This window comes from Pleurodeles waltl, chromosome 5 (assembly GCF_031143425.1).
Source record: "Pleurodeles waltl isolate 20211129_DDA chromosome 5, aPleWal1.hap1.20221129, whole genome shotgun sequence".
Classification (NCBI taxonomy): Eukaryota; Metazoa; Chordata; class Amphibia; order Caudata; family Salamandridae; genus Pleurodeles; species Pleurodeles waltl.
The window spans coordinates 939232360-939250035 of record NC_090444.1 but is presented as its reverse complement, the minus strand read 5'-3'; positions in this window follow the sequence as shown (position 1 = coordinate 939250035).

Genomic DNA, 17676 nt, shown 5'->3' with positions numbered 1-17676 from the left:
ACTTCTGTATAAAAAGGGAAGGCTTGGACTCGGCACCACTGTTATTTTGCCAGGCAGATATGGCAGTATAAACTGTACATACAAGTTCTGCAATGGCAGGCCTGAGTCATAGTTAGGGGGCTACATAAGTGGGTGACACAATCAGCTCTGCACGCCCACAAGTAGCATTTCATTTACAGGCACCAGGAACATGTAGAGCACTGTACTAGGGACATTTAAGTTAATTAAATGTGTCAGTTGGGGAGAAGCCAATATTACCATGTTTAGTGGGTAGAGCACAAGCACTTTAGTACTGGCTCGCAGTGGCAAAGTGCACAGCCTAAAGCCAGCAAAAGAGAGATCAGCGAAATGGGGGGGGGTAGGCTAATAGTTGGGGGAAAGACCGCAGTGTGGCTGTCAGGTCTCACAAATAACCTAATAGGTAAGCGGCAGCAACATCAATCAGGTCACGGACTACCAAGATATATTGCAATGAAAGTCTAGTAAACACTGGAAAGCCACTTATGAAAATATCAAAGTTTCAACCTCTGTGCTTAAAGCAAAGGACCATAAATAATGATACATGTGTCTGAAAAAGAGGAAAATAAAAAAGGGAACAAAATTGGCTACTGGTGTTATGATGGTGCAAAAATGCATCAGAAAAAAAGAAAATCTCCTAATTTCCACAATGGTGGTTCAACGTAAGAATTTTTGGTGGGATGTATGTCAGAATATTTTCTTTTAATGCAATGCCTGGCAAAAATATTGTGTATTATATATTATTTACATAAATATTTACCCATTTTGTGTAGAGTTTCTATTAATAACTCCAATGGGGTGATAACTTTGTATATGTACTTAGGGCACTACCTATATCAGAAGATATTGTGGAACCACACTGTGCTAATGTGTATTCCCAATAGTTTGCAAGGCAAAGATGCAAACTTGTTCGAGACTGCCTGAGCCCTATGGACCACAGTTATGCGATATGCATATGGTTGGTACTCTCTCATAAGAACACATCAGAATGGTAAAAAATGAAGAATGTAAAGAAGCAATGACTTTGAGACAAAATAAAAAGCAACCCATATCAACCTCTTTGAAGTGAAGCTGGTGTAGTCCTATTCACTTGCAATAATGTTATAATTCTTATAGAACACAGTGCTTTCACTCATCTTCCAGAGCAACATGTTTGTTTGAAGGAAAGTACTTGAGGCCAGATTTAAAAGACCCTATTGCCTCAATGACCCTATTTGCTCAATGCCCTGAGCCGTATTTACAAGGTGGCCTTAAGCCACTTTTTGTGGCTTAAATCCACCTTGTAAATATGGCCCCTTCACACGCAGCACTTTGCGTGGAAGCGGCGTGCAATGTGTGTTGCAATGGGTGTGCCACAGCAACACCCATTACATTTTGACGCTGCCTCAGATTTATGAGTTTAACCAGTACGGTGCCTTGGACGAGATCACCTCGTCCTGCACCTGGGAACAGGGGGGAGCGCTAGCGCTCCCCCAATGGGCCCCCCACCCACACCCCCCGGTCGTGGTTGGAAGGGGAATCCCTTCCCCTTCCACCCCTTACCCCCCCACCCCTCCCTGTGACGTCAGCGCGCATCGCGCGCTGACAATCACAGAGGCCTCCTCCACTGCGGTGGAAGCTCAGCTTCCAGCGCGATCGGAAGAGAAATGCAAAGCATTTCTCTTCCGATCTCGTGGAGGAGGCCAGAGAGGCTTCAAAGGGAAGGAAATTAATTTCCTTCCCTTTGAAGTCTCTCTGAGCGTTTCAAAAGCCGGATTGTAAAGCAATCCGGCTTTTGAAATGCCCACTAGACACCAGGGATTTATTTTGGAAAAGGAAACTGGCATGAGGGGAGCGACCCCTTGGGCAAGGGTAGCTCCCAGAGGGGCATTTTTATTGAAGGCCTTTTCCGCCCCCAGGAGGGGCAGAAACCTCTAGGCACCAGGGATAATTTTTTGTTTTGTTTTTGTTTTTAGAGGTGGGGAGCGACCCCTTAGGCAAGAGTCGCTCCCCTAGGGGGCAAATTATATTTAGGCCATTTCTGCCCCCCTTGGGGGCAGATTGGCCTATTTTTATGAGGCCAATCTGCCCCCAAGGGGGACAGAAACCACTAGACACCAGGGAGTTTTGTTTTTTTTCGTTAATTTCACGCTAGGGGAGCGACGCCTTATGCAAGGGTCTTTCCCCTGGGGGGCAAATTTATTTTAGGCCATTTCTGCCCCCCTGGGGGGCAGATCAGCCTATTGTTATTAGGCCGATCTTCCCCTAGGGGGGGCAGAAACCTCTAGGCGCCAGGGCAAATTTTTTTGTGTGTTTTTTTTGTTTGTTTGTTTTTTTGGAGATGGGGAGCCACCCATTGGGCAAGGGTCACTCCCATGGGGGGCAAATTGTATTTAGACCATTTCTGCCCCCCTTGGGGCAGATCGGCCGATTTTAGGTCAATCTCCCCCTCAAGGGGGACAGAAACAACTAGGCACCGGGGATTTTTTTTTTGCGCCAATGTCACGCAAGGGGAGCGACCCCGTAGGTAGACAAGGGTCGTTCCCGGGGGGGGGGGTTGGGTGGGTGGGGGATCAAATTTATATTAGGCCATTTCTGCCCCCCCAGGGGCAGATCGGCCTATTGTTATTAGGCCGATCTGCCCCAGGGGAGTCAGAAACCTCTAGGCGCCATGGCTAATTTCTTTTTGTGTTTTTTTGTTTGTTTGTTTGTTTTTTTTAGAGATGGGGAGCAACCCATTAGGCAAGGGTCGCTCCCCTGGGGGGCAAATTGTATTTAAACCATTTCTGCCCTCCTTGGGGGCAGATAGGCCAATTTTTGTTAGGCCAATCTGCCCCCATGGGGGCAGAAACCACTTAGGCACCAGGGATTGGTGTGTGTGTATGCGTGTGTTTTCTTTAGGGAGGCAGCACCTCGGGTAAGGGTTGTTCCCCATGGGAGCACATTAATGTTGGCCATATCTGCCCCCCATTGGGGGCAGATGGGCCTATTTTTGGAAGGTCCATCTGCCCCAAGGGGGGCAGAAAGCCCACCAGAGGCCAGGGAAGTTTTTTTCCAAAAATAAGAGGGTGGGGGTATGGCCATACCCCCACCCCAAATAAATGGGGCCAAAGTTCGGCAATTTCCCCGGATCCACACCCCGGGGGGCAGAAAGTCTACTAGATGCCAGGGAATTTTATAAAAACAAAAAATATTGGGGTGATGGTTACCAACCAGTATGGGTCTGGTTACGCCCTCACCTCAACTGAAGGGGGTAACAGTCTTTCAGCTCTCCCCCGCACTCTAAAACATCTTATCCCACAGCAAGCAAGAAGGCATTTGATTATTTTGGGTTTTAGTTTTACATTTGGGCCATGAGAAATTGGCTTACTCTCAAAATCGTCCCACTTGGAATGGTGAGGGCTGCACTTTATGGATTTTGGGACGCTGCCATGTAGAAAAATCCACAAGACCTAGACACATCTGAAAACTAAACATCTGGGTGATTCCAGACTGGTGTGTTTCACATGCACCCCACACCATTTTTGTACCCACAATCCCCTGCAAACCTCCAACTTTTCTGGAAATCACACATTTTTCCCACATTTTTGTGACGGAACCTTCTGGAATCTGCAGAAATCCACAAAATTCCTACCACCCAGCATTGTCTCATCTATACCGATAAAAATTCTGCTTCACTTGTCAGCCTAAAAATGTTTTTTTGCAAACTGCCCTTTTGGACCCCCTTTGTTCCCCTTCAATATTGACATGTTTTTGGCTCTTCCCTTTCATAAGCACTTGGCTAACCTACACAAATGAGGTATCATTTTTACCGGGAGACTGAAGAGAACATTGGGTGGTATGAAATGTGTCCCAGTGCAGTGATCCCACACAGAAATGTGGGAAAAATGTGATTTTTTAGCTAAATTTGAGTTTTGCTGAGGATTCTGGGTATGAAAACATACTGGGATCCACGCAAGTCACACCTCACTGGACTCCCTCGGGTGTCTAGTTTTTAGAAATGTCTGGGTTTGGTAGGCTTCCCTGGAAAGCTGCTGAGCCCAGAACCAAAAACGCAGGCGCCCCCCTGCAAAAACAGGTAGTTTTGTATTTGATAATTTTGATGTGTCCACATTGTGTTTTGAGCCATTTCCTTTTGTGGGCGCTAGGCCTACCTACACAAGTGAGGTACAATTTGTATCGGGAGACTTGGGGGAACGCTTGGTAGAAGGAAATTTGTGGCTCCTCTCCGATTCCAGAACTTTCTGTCACCGAAATGAGAGGAAATGGTGTTTTTTTGGTCAGATTTTGAGGTTTGCAAAGGATTCTGGGTAACAGAACCTGGTCAGAGCCCCACAAGTCACCCCATCTTAGATTCCCCTAGGTGTCTAGTTTTCCAAAATACGCTGGTTTGCTAGGTTTCCCCAGGTGCCGGCTGAGCTAGAGGCCAAAATCCACAGGCAGGCACATTGTAAAAAATACCTGTTTTCTGTGAAAAAATGTGATGTGTCTGCATTGTGTTTTGGGCCATTTATTTCGTGGGTGCTAGGCCTACCCACACAAGTGAGGTACCATTTTTATCGGGAGACTTGGGGGACCGCTGAGTAGAAGGAAATTTGTGGCTTCTCTCAGATTCCAGAACTTTCTGTCACCGAAATGAAAGGAAAAGGTGTTTTTTTGGTCACATTTTGAGGTTTGCAAAGGATTCTGGGTAACAGAACCTGGTCATAGCCCCACAAGTCACCCCATCTTGGATTCCCCTAGGTGTCTAGTTTTCAAAAATGCACTGGGTTGCTCGGTTTCCCCAGGTGCCGGCTGAGCTAGAGGCCAAAATCCACAGGTAGGCACTTTGTAAAAAAACACCTCTGTTTTCTGTGAAAAAATGTGATGTGTCCACGTTGTGTTTTGGGCCATTTCCTTTCGTGGGCGCTAGGCCTACACACACAAGTGAGGTACCATTTTTATCGAGAGACTTGGGGGAACGCTGGGTAGAAGGAAATTTGTGGCTCCTCTCCGATTCCAGAACTTTCTGTCACCGAAATGAGAGGAAAAAGTGTTTTTTGGGTCAAATTTTGAGGTTTGCAAAGGATTCTGGGTAACAGAACCCGGTCAGAGCCCCACAAGTCACCCCAACTTGGATTCCCCTAGGTGTCTAGTTTTCATAAATATGCTGGTTTGCTAGGTTTCCACAGGTGCCGGCTGAGCTATAGACCTAAATCCACAGGCAGGCACATTGTAAAAAACACCTATGTATTCTGTGAAAAAATGTGATGTGTCCACGTTGTGTTTTGGGGCATTTCCTGTCGCGGGCGCTAGGCCTACCCACACAAGTGAGGTTTCATTTTTATCGGGAGACTTGGGGGAACGCTGGGTGGAAGGATATTTGTGGCTCCTCTCAGATTCCAGAACTTTCTGTCACCGAAATGTGAGGAAAACTTGTTTTTTAGCCAAATTTTGAGGTTTGCAAAGGATTCTGGGTAACAGAACCTGGTCAGAGCCCCACAAGTCACCCCATCTTGGATTCCTCTAGGTGTCTAGTTTTAAAAAATATGCTGGTTTGCTAGGTTTCCCCAGGTGCCGGCTGAGCTAGAGGCCAAAATCCACAGGCAGGCACATTGTGAAAAACACCTCTGTTGTCTGTGAAAAAATGTGATGTGTCCACGTTGTGTTTTGGGGCCTTTCCTGTCGCGGGCGCTAGGCCTACCCACACAAGTGAGGTTTAATTTTTATCGGGAGACTTGGGGGAACGCTGGGTGGAAGGATATTTGTGGCTCCTCTCAGATTCCAGAACTTTCAGTCACCGAAATGTGAGGAAAACGTGTTTTTTAGCCAAATTTTGAGGTTTGCAAAGATTCTGGGTAACAGAACCTGGTCAGAGCCCCACAAGTCACCCCATCTTGGATTCCCCTAGGTGTCTAGTTTAAAAAAATATGCTGGTTTGCTAGGTTTCCCCAGGTGCCGGCTGAGCTAGAGGCCAAAATCCACAGGCAGGCACATTGTAAAAGACATCTCTGTTTTCTGTGAAAAAATGTGATGTGTCCACGTTGTGTTTTGGGGCATTTCCTGTCGCGGGCGCTAGGCCTACCCACACAAGTGAGGTTTCATTTTTATCGGGAGACTTGGGGGAATGCTAGGTGGAAGGAAATTTGTGGCTCCTCTCAGATTCCAGAACTTTCTGTCACCGAAATGTGAGGAAAACTTGTTTTTTACCCAAATTTTGAGGTTTGCAAAGGATTCTGGGTAACAGAACCTGGTCAGAGCCCCACAAGTCACCCCATCTTGGATTCCCCTAGGTCTCTAGTTTTTACAAATGCACAGGTTTGGTAGGTTTCCCTAGGTGCCGGCTGAGCTAGAGGCCAAAATCTACAGGTAGGCACTTTGCAAAAAACACCTGTTTTCTGTCAAAAAATGGGATGTGTCCATGTTGTGTTTTGGGGCATTTCCTGTCGCAGGCGCTAGGCCTACCCACACAAGTGAGGTATCATTTTTATCGGGAGACTTGGGGGAACATAGAATAGTAAAACAAATGTTATTGCCCCTTTGTCTTTCTCTACATTTTTTCCTTCCAAATATAAGAGAGTGTGTAAAAAAGACGTCTATTTGAGAAATGCCCTGTAATTCACATGCTAGTATGGGCACCCCGGAATTCAGAAATGTGCAAATAACCACTGCTTCTCAACACCTTATCTTGTGCCCATTTTGGAAATACAAACGTTTTCTTGATAGCTATTTTTCACTCTTTATATTTCAGCAAATGAATTGCTGTATACCCGGTATAGAATGAAAACCCACTGCAAGGTGCAGCTCTTTTATTGGCTCTGGGTACCTGGGGTTCTTGATGAACCTACAAGCCCTACATATCCCTGCAACCAGAAGAGTCCAACAGACGTAACGGTATATTGCTTTCAAAAATCTGACATTGCAGGAAAAAGTTACAGAGTAAAACGTAGAGAAAAATTGCTGTTTTTTTACCTCAATTTCAATGTTTGTTTTTTTTCAGTTGTTATTTTCTGTAGGAAACCCTTGTAGGATCTACACAAATTACCCCTTGCTGAATTCAGAATTTCGTCTACTTTTCAGAAATGTTTAGGTGTCTCGATCCAGCATTGGTTTCATGCCCATTTCTGTCACTGACTGGAAGGACCCTGAAAGCACAAAAAATCATAAAAATGGGGAATGTCCCAGTAAAATGGCAAAATTGTGTTAAAAAATTGGGTTTTCTGATTCAAGTCTGCCTGTTCCTGAAAGCTGGGAAGCTGGTGATATTAGCACCACAAACCCTTTGTTGATGCCATTTTGATGGAAAAAACCACAAGCCTTCTTCTGCAGCCCCTTTTTCCAATTTTTTTTTTTTTTAAAACGAAATTTTCACTGTATTTTGGCTAATTTCCTGGCCTCCTTCAGGGGAACCCACAAAGTCTAGGTACCTCTAGAATCCCTAGGATATTGGAAAAAAAGGCGCAAATTTGGCGTGGGTAGCTTATGTGGACAAAAAGTTATGAGGGCCTAAGCGAGAACTATTCCAAATAGGCAAAAAAAAGGCCTGGCACAGGAGGGGGAAAAGGCCTAGCAGCGAAGGGGCTAAACCTGAGACAGTGCCAAAATATAAGCGGCACAACAAGGAGAAATGCTTTGATTTCTCCTAAATTTTTGCTCTTTCTATGTGTGCTGCATTCTGCAGCACACATAGAAAGAGCAAATCACCATTTAAGACTGTTTTTTTGCAGGAAGGTGTTCCTTCCTACACAAAAACAATCTCCCCCTCAACACCGCCATCCTCGCACTACGGCGCAAGCGTGGCTGCATTGGCACACGGCAGCAAATTTAGCGCCAGCGAAGGGGGAAACAGGGGTGTACGTATTCTAGTAAATACGGCGCATCCCTGTCTTTTGAAAATGATGGGGCGCGGCGCTGCAAAATTTGGCACAGCACGGCACACCCTCATTTTCTGTTAAATCTGGCCTTTGCTGTTTTAAATGGTGTTGCATTCTTTTAATGCCCCCAGTCCATGGGGTTATAATGCTTCTCTGTACTGAATGATCAATGATGCATACATGAACAACTTTCAGAGTCATCATCAACATACTCTTCACTCCATAAAAATAAACAATGTTTATAACCAAACTAGAAGCCCTTACATAACATGTCCCAAATTGCGTAACAGCTGAGGTAAGTTGTCACCAACAGTGGAAAGTAAATAATATTTGATGGACCTGGGAACTGCAAAGAAAGCGCAATTTCCTTGGTGTGATGTTCTGAGTGAAATAGCATATTGAAATCCTTCCTTATTAGCTTTGTAGTGCCAGATTTAGAAATGCTAGCTGGAATATCTGTTTGAGTCAATTTTGGGACAAAGCCTGCCATGCAAAGCAAAAAAGATATATTGAACCAAGGTCCCATGGTGACCCCCTTTTCTGTCCTTCAGAGGCTGGAGAAAAAAAAACTACCTGACTTCCTGTCTCATGCCAGAGCTGTTCCTTCTGTGATACTGGGATGACACAACACAGTGGATACTCTTGTTTACTACTGCTGTCCCAGTTCCTAAGATTCTGTGTCTTTCCCGCTGAATAACCAAGATATCACCTTTGTTCAATTGACTAATCCCTCAAAGTACGTAGAGGCCCTTTAAAAAATAATGGTGTGCCTCCTTTTAACGCCTGCTCTGTTCAGGCGTAAAAAATGCTACAAAAATGGCGCAGTGGAATCTCATAGATTCCACTGTGTCATTTTTGCGGGCCCCCTAATGGAGGGTTTTATGGGCAGCACTATTTTGGGAAGTTTCTTACAGTCTTTCTAGGCCTACTCTGTACCCTCATCATTGTTGTCTGCATATTTAGCTTTTAGATTTTCTATTTCTATATTTAACCCCTTAGCTGTTGGGCCTCAGTCCCACCCCTCCAGTGCTGAGCCCTTCTTTGGCTTTTTGGGGTAGTTCACACTTAGGCCTTCATAACTTTTTGTCCACATAAGCTATCCACGTCAGATTTGCGTCCTTTTTAAAAAAAATCATAGGGACTCTGAAGGTACCCAGAGTTTGTGGGTTCCCCTGGAGAAGACCAAGAAATTAGCCAAAATACAGCAAAAATGTCATTTTTAAAAAAAAAGGAAAAAAGGGCTGCTAAAGAAGGCTTGTGTTTTTTCCCTGAAAATGCCGTCAACAAACGGTTTGTGGTGCTAAAATCACCATCTTCCCAGATTTCAGGAACAGGCAGACTTAAATCAGAAAACAAAACCCACATTTTTCAACACAAGTTTGGCATTTTACTGGGACATGCCCCATTTTTACTATTTTTTGTGCTTTGAGCCTCCTTCCAGTTAGTGACAGGAACCGGTGTGAAACCAATGCTAGATCCGGGAAAGCTAAACACTTCTGAAAAGTAGACAAAATTCTGAATTCAGAAAGCAGTCATTTGTGTAGATCCTACAAGGTTTTCCTACAGAAAATAACAGCTGAAATAACAAAATATTGAAATTCAGGTGACAAAACAGCCATTTTTCTCCAGGTTTTACTCTGTAACGTTTTCTTGTGATATCAGATTTTTTAAAGCAATATACCGTTACATCTGCTGGACTCCTCTGGTTGTAGGGATATATAGGGATTGTAGGTTCATCAAGATCCCTAGGTACCCAGAGCCAATAAATGAGCTGCACCTTGCAATGGGTGTACAGCAATTCATTCGCTAAAATATAAAGACTGAAAATAGATATCAAGAAAACATATGTATTTCCAAAATGGGCATAAGATAAGGTGTTGAGAAGCAGTGGTTATTTGCACATCTCTGAATTCCAGGGTGCCCATACTATCATGTGAATTACAGGGCATTTCTCAAATAGACATCTTTTTGAAACACTGGCTTACATTTGGAAGGAAACAATGTAGAGAAAGTCAAGGGCCAATAACACTTGTTCTGCTATTCTGTGTTCCCCCAAGCCTCCCAATAAGAATGGTACCTCACTTGTATGAGTAGGCCTAATACCCATGACAGGAAACACAACATGGATACATCAAATTTTTACATTGAAAACTGACAAGGTTTTGGGAAAGTGCCTAGCTGTGGATTTTGGCTTCTAGCTCACCCGGCACCTAAGGAAACCTACCAAACCTGTGCATTTGTGAAAACTAGACACCTAGGAAAATTCAAGATGGGGTGACTTGTGGGGCTCTCACTAGGTTCTGTTACCCAGGATCCTTTGCAAACCTCAAAAGATGGCTAAAAAACTATTTTTCCTCACATTTTGTTGACAGAAAGTTCTGGAATCTGAGAGGAGCCACAAATTTCCTTCCACCCAGCGTTCCCCCAAGTCTCTCGATAACAATGGTACCTCACTTGTGTGGGTACGCCTAGTACCCGCAACAGGAAATGCCCCTAAACACAACATGGACACACCACATTTTTCCAAAGAAAACAAAGCTGTTTTTTGCAAAGTGCCTATCTGTGGATTTTGGCCTCTAGCTCAGCTGGCACCTAAGGAAACCTACCAAACCTATGCATTTTTGAAAACTTGCCACTTAGGGGAATCTAAGATGGGGTGAGTTGTGGGGCTCTCACCAGGTTCTGTTACCGAGGATCCTTTGCATACTTCAATATTTGGCCAAAAAAACACTTTTTCCTCAAATTTCAGTGAAAGAAAGTTCTGGAATCTGAGAGAAGCCACACATTTCCTTCTACCCAGTGTTCCCCTCAAGTCTCCCGACAAAAATGGTACCCCCATTGTGTGAGTAGGCCTAGTGCCCGCGACAGGAAATGCCTGAAAACACAACGTGGACATATCACATTTTCCTAAAGAAAACAGAGATTTTTTTTGCCAAGTGCCTAGCTGTGGATTTTGGCCTCTAGCTTAGCTGGCACCTAGGGAAACCTACCAAACATGTGCATTTTTTTAAACTAAACACCTAGGGTAATCCAAGATGGGGTGACTTGTGGGGCTCTCATCAGGTTCTGTTTCCCATAATCCTTTGCAAACCTCAATATTTGGCACAAAAAACGCTTTTTCCTCACATTTTGGTGATAGAAAGTTCTGGAATCTAAGAGGAGCCTCAAATTTCCTTCCACCCAGCATTCCCCCAGGTCTCCCGATAAAAATGGTACCTCACTTGTATGGGTAGGCCTGGTGCCCGTAACAAGAATAGATCACACAACGGTCAATGTTGGTCCTTCCATGAGGGCAACTGTTGACCCTGGGGTGATCCATTCAAGACGCAAGCACTAGGTACAGGCACTCAAGTGGGGTAGTGTTTTTATCAGGACAGGTGGGGAAACACTGGGTGGTAGGAATATTGTGGATCCCAGCATATTCCTGTAGTTTGTGTGACAGAAATGCAAGAAAAAATAGAGTTTTTATTCAACATTTCAGCTTTGCAGGGTATTCTGGGTAAGAAAACCTTGGGGAATCCACACAAGTCACACCTCTGTGGACTCCACTGGATGTCTAGTTTCCAGAAATGTCTGGATTTGGTATGTTTCCCTATATGACCGCCGAGCCCAGGACCAAAAACACAGGTGCCTGCCTTACAAAACCAGTTTGTTTTGTGATAGATAATTTTGATGTCTCCACAATACGATTTGGGCAGTGAAATTTGGGGCTGAACTAAATTGGGGAGCTCCTAAGAGAGCACTCTCTCTGTGCTTGCCACCGCATGCACCTGCTCTCTTGGTTGGTCTAACCCGCTTTTGTCCCGCTGCACAGACTGTGCTTGCGAAGGGACAGCAGGACTGTCCTCATTACCTCCCTCATAATCACTGGAAGAGGAGTTATCGAATGGGACTCCATCGAGTGAAAAATCACTCCAGAGTCTGCGCCAGTATCCTATCCCTCAGATGCTGTCTCATATAACCTGAGTTATGGCTTGAGCAGCAGTCATCCAATGAGATGCCATCTCTGCTACTGGCTAAACTGTTGCTCTAAAACACTAGCCTACGTAGACAGGCACAAAACTGCTGATGGGTGTGTGTGATACGTGCAACAATAGAGGTCACCTTACCTTCGCTTCTTCCCTCAATCAGCACATTCTTTCAAGACACTCAAAAAAAAGACACACTATTACTTCACCTTGTCACACAACAATCGTCACAGTCTTTAGCGCCTCTAGTGCCCAGTCCAACAATCATTGCTCCCACTCCCATAACCTCCTTCTCAGAGTCCCTCACTACCACCCAGCAAAAGTGCCCTTTATCACTCCATAGCTCCCCACGCACTTACATTTCATTTGTATTGCAGCAAAGGCAATGGCTGACTTTACAATAGGTATCAAAACTGCCACTAGACAAAAGCCAGATCCTTTTGTAGCAGAAACATAATCACAAGACTGACTTGACGTTTTTATTGCTGCCTAAAAGCTACAGTTGAAACACGTTAGTTGAAGTATGTGCATTGCTTTGAAGATGCAAGCTGCAACTGCAAGACAACTGGTGGTGAATATATATATATATATATATATATATATATATATATATATATATATATATATATGTATATTCACCACCAGTGTATATAAATATATATATAGATATAGATATCACTTGTATAAGTGGGTGTGGTTTTGTGGTTTTCCTGGGGGGCGATCGCAGCCAAAGAAATGCCGGAATCCCAAGGCTCACTCATAGGGCGGTCCGAGTGTGGTTCCAGCAAACCACATATATCATCCACACTTTCTCCAAGTAATGTAAAAAGCCCTCGGACAACAATGTGTAATCAAAAAATCTATATTATTATGAAGCGACTACCAAATATATATATATAAATATATATATATATATGTAGATCTAAATATAGAAAATATAAAGATCTATATGTATACATCCATATATATATATATATATATACACATATCTATATAGATAGATATATAAATATAGATCTCTCTCTATATATATATAGATCTATATATTTTTTTACAAGCTGTATGGTTTCCTTGGGGGCCATAGTGGACCCCAGGAAAACCATACAATTATTTAAAAAACATGATTGCCCCCACAGGGGGTCACACTGCTCATGGACGACCCCCTGTCAATTTCTTTGTTTTTTTTATTGGCTTTTAAAAAATATATATTTTTATATCCAGGGGTGCACGATCGCACCCCCCAGGGATAAACCTACCTTTTTAAATAAAAAATATGCCGGGGGGGGTTGGCCCGTTTTTCGAGGGGGCCGACCCCTCCAAGTGAAATCCCTGGTATCTAGTGGGGTTACCTGGCCCGAAACAGGTTCAGGAGGGCCTCGTTTGAAAGGGGAGGGTCTCCCCTCTCAAACGAGGCCTTCCCAAATGTCGGGAAGGCAGTTTGGGGCTGTTTACCCCATTGGAGCAGGAAGCAGCCACAAGGTCGCTTCGTGCTCCGATGGAGAAAACAGATAGTGATGTCAGCATGCCTTGCGGTGCGCTGACATCACAAAGGGGCGGGTAGGGGGACGGGGGGAGACACGGAAGATCTTCTGTGTCTCCCGGTGTATTTTTTCATAAAAAAAGTCATCGGTGTGACGCACTCAAGGATTTTTTAACCCCCTCCCTTGTGCCAGCCACTGGTCATGACCCGAACCAGGGAGGTAGTGTGCACGTCGGCCAGTGGCCAATGCCCACACTAAAGTGGTTAAAACAGGAAAATGTTTGTTGTTGTGCCAATTTCATAGAAGAATATGGATAAAGTCTCAAATGTTAATCGGAAGACAGAGTAACAATGATGTATTGCAGAGAGTTTTACCCAACATCTCTAAAGTACACATTGGTGGCTTGTCGACCTAATCTCCCCCAACACAGTATAAACTTCGAACAAAAAAGACATTGGGGGTCATTCTGACTCCCGCCGGCCGCGGTAACCGCGGTGCCGGCGGGAGCCGCCAGAATACTGCTGCGCGGTCAGAAGACCGCCGCGGTTATTCTGTGTTTCCCGCTGGGCGGGCGGGCGACCGCCAGAAGGCCGCCCGCCCGCCCAGCGGGAAACCCCTTTCCACGAGGATGCCGGCTCCGAATGGAGCCGGCGGAGTGGAAAGGGTGCGACGGGTGCAGTTGCACCGGTCGCGAATTTCAGTGTCTGCTATGCTCAGGGGCCCCACGACACCCCATACCGCCATCCTGTTCCTGGCGGCCAAAACCGCCAGGAACAGGATGGCGGTATGGGGGTCGGAATCCCCATGGCGGCGCAGCAAGCTGCGCCGCCATGGAGGATTCCCATGGGCAGCGGAAAACCGGCGGTACACCGCCGGTTTTCCGTTTCTGACCGCGGCTGTACCGCCGCGGTCAGAATGCCCAAGGGAGCACCGCCAGCCTGTTGGCGGTGCTCCCGCGGTCCCCGACCGCCAGGTGTCGGAATGACCCCCTATGTTGCTCACATCCACATTACACTCTCTTTTTGTTGCACAAACGTCCTTCTGGCACCATGGCAACTATAAAGTTTGCATTCTGTGTTTTCTTGCACAAAAAAAAGGTAAACTGTCCAGTTCTATCAATAATATTGCATCCCTTATTTTTTGCTGGAAATGTAAATGGTACTGCCACATCAGTAACATTCATATTTGGCTTGATTATCTTTGCTACTTTATGGCTCATTCTTGGTTTTTCTGAACTTCAAACAGCCTTGAATTTCCTTTCATCCTTCTCCTCGTTTACTTCTTTTACCCAAGATAGAGACTGCTCTATTGTAATGGAATGCTTCAACACTTCTTCTAGAGTACAGTCACCAAACACCCGAAAGCATTTCTGGATCGTCTTGCTATTCATTTTGACCATGAGTTGGTCCCTTAACATTTCATTAGTGGAAACACCAAAATTGCAGGTAGTGGGGAAATTCTTGAGGGCACTTAATAAATTGTCAAACGTCTTTTGTTCTTCTTGCATCCTGATAGGGAAAGATGACTTTCTAGTGTGATATTTTTTGCCAGCTTGCAACTAATTGTCTGTTTGTGATCATCACACTCCTCCCCTTTTTTCTACTTCTTTCCCAGGAGGTGCCAAAAAACGGCTTGTTTTTCACATCGAAGTAATGAAGCAAAGTTTCCTTCCTGCACTCTATGTGCATCTTATTGGAACCAATGGCAACCCAATAAGTGAGAATTTCCTCCTACCATCGTTTTCAAGGAATGGGATTCCTTTTGTGTTGCAAGAACTTTATCGACGAATCAATCTTCAACTGATCAAACTGCATTATAAAGTTCTTTACTGTTATTCTTTTAATGTGAGTTATGTCTTGTGTGACGGTCTATAAGTAATCCGCAGTATAATGTAAGCAGATAGTTTGCAGTGTAGAAGAATAAGGGCATGAATCAACAAGGTTCTTAAATTTTGCAATAGTTACAATGAAATCATCAATGCATATAAATTTACACAGCTGTGAGGAGGGTAATACTGATGAGGGACAGAAAGTCAGTATGCACGAAGGTACAGTCCCAAACAAAAATATTGTTCCACAGGCTCTTAAAATGGTTCACCCTTGCAGCAAAAAGCATGGCTCCGTAGATAATAATGGCAACAAAATGGCCACTGGTGTTGATAACCAGGTTTGAAACCCTGGGTTGATGGCACTGCTCCCAACACCAGTGAAACTTTGATCCAAATGGGGACCCGCCCATGGTAGGCCTTTCAAGTGGTGGTGTTGGCAACAACCGGAAGTAGGGGTTATGAACTAGCCCCACCAGCAGATGATCACTCCTCATGCTGGAGACACAGAGGTAGCGTGTGGAGGACACCAGCCAATTCAACTCGGTATCAAAAGCATGATGCACAGAAGTAACCATGCGTTCACCAATGATTAATCAGGCAGTAAGTGTGGCAGAATTTCATAGTAGTGTGTCTCAGGTCGGACGTTCGCTAGAGCCTTAGAACCCGCCGTAGCGGGCTCTGCCGGCTATTAAAGGCCCGCTCCCGCGTTAAATGCCCGAGCCGAAGGCAAGGGCATTTAACAAGGGAAAGGGTCTTTAATAGCCGGCAGAGCCCCCTACGGCGGGTTCTAAGGCTATTAGAACATTCTGCCACTCAGGGCAGAATGTTCTATTAAAAAAAACAAATTGCTCACGGAGCCCGAGGGGATTAAAATCCCCTCGGGCTCCATGAGGCTTTGTTCACAGCTGTTGCTGTGAACAAAGCGAACATTGGAATGTTGGCGCTGCGGGCTATTACGGGCCAGTAAAAGCCTGCAGCACTCCATTGTTTTCAATGGAGCTACCAACGTTCGAATGTTCTAATAAGAGTTAAATTCTCTTATGTAAGCTTAGAATCTTGAGTTAAAGAGCCGCCCACACAACATCAGTGCACCCACACATTATCTATCCCATACTGGTGGCCAAGAAAAGTGCAGTGTTGGATCAACAATTCGGGCTGTCTGACATTGCTAGATAAGCCAGCTTTAAAAGGTCGGTGTGTGTGCTGTTTTGTGGACCTGTCAGATACCACAGAACCAAAATAAACGTGCAAACACACTTAGGGCTTCATTCATTATGCGGTATGCTTGGCCCCCTATTCTGACTATTATGACTTTTCCGCTGGGCCAGCGGACGGAAACAGCGTTTCCGTCCGCTGGCCCAGCGGAAAAGTCACATCAACATTGAAGCCGGCTCGTAATCGAGCCGGTGGCAATGTTGATGTGCAGTGGGTGCAGCAGCACCCATTGCCCATTTCACTGCCTGTAATTCAGGCAGTGAAATGTGCAATGGGGCTGTGCCTGGGCGCCCCTGCACTGCCCATGACAAGTGCATGGGCAGTGCAGAGGCCCACAGGGGCACTCCGAGTCCCTCTTACCGCCAGACTTTCCATGGCGGTGTTTACTGCCATGGGCAGGCTGGCGGTTGGGGACTCATAATCCCCAGGGCAGCGCTGCTGGCAGCGATTCCTTGGCGGAATATGACTGCCCGGCTGAAGCCTGGCAGTATGCTGGCGGGACCGGCGGTATGACTGTGGCTAATGCGCCACGGTCATAATACGCTGCCGGAACACCGCCAGCATGTTGGCGGTATTACCACCAGTGTTCCGCCGACCGCCGGGGTCATAATGACCCCCTTACCCTTTTAAACTGGCGCATCTAGCAATGCCAGACTGCCTGACTGCCCGAAAGGTCAGTCCAGCACTGAAAAAGTGCCTACCAGCATGGAAGTACCATAGCGCATGTGAAATCCAAAAGTATATTCAGGATTCAGAACAACAATGATATATGAGACAAAGCCACATCCACAACAATTAAACTGACCCCTATTCAACCCGAGCATTATAAAGTGAACAGACCACCAGGGACTAGGGGGTGGGGGAAAGGAAACGTGGGTACGAAAATACAACTGTACATGTTGTGCCCTGCAGAACCTGTGTTGAATCTTTCCCCAAAAATACAATGGAATGTTTAAAATACCAGTATCCGACAGGGTGGCATGAACAGTTTGTCCTTCCCAGTCTCTCCTGTTCGGTCCAGAAGTAATGCATTTTCTCTAATCTCGGCCTGCACTAGATACGCTGAAGCTATGCATTAACTTTATCCACCATTGGAGCATCTAAATAATTGTAACTTTTTCAGAAGGCACAAGTGAACTGCTTTATGTTGTTGCTGATTATTACCACTTTTAGTTGTGTAGATTCCCAGTTTTCTGAATTAATTCATAGGTAAATTTAATATTTGAAGACATTTTGTGAAAAAAACACAAGTATCACAGGGCTAAAAGAACATACTGGTGTGTTGCTCGAATTAATCATCGTTTGTGTGCCCTACACTAATGGTAAAGCAAAAG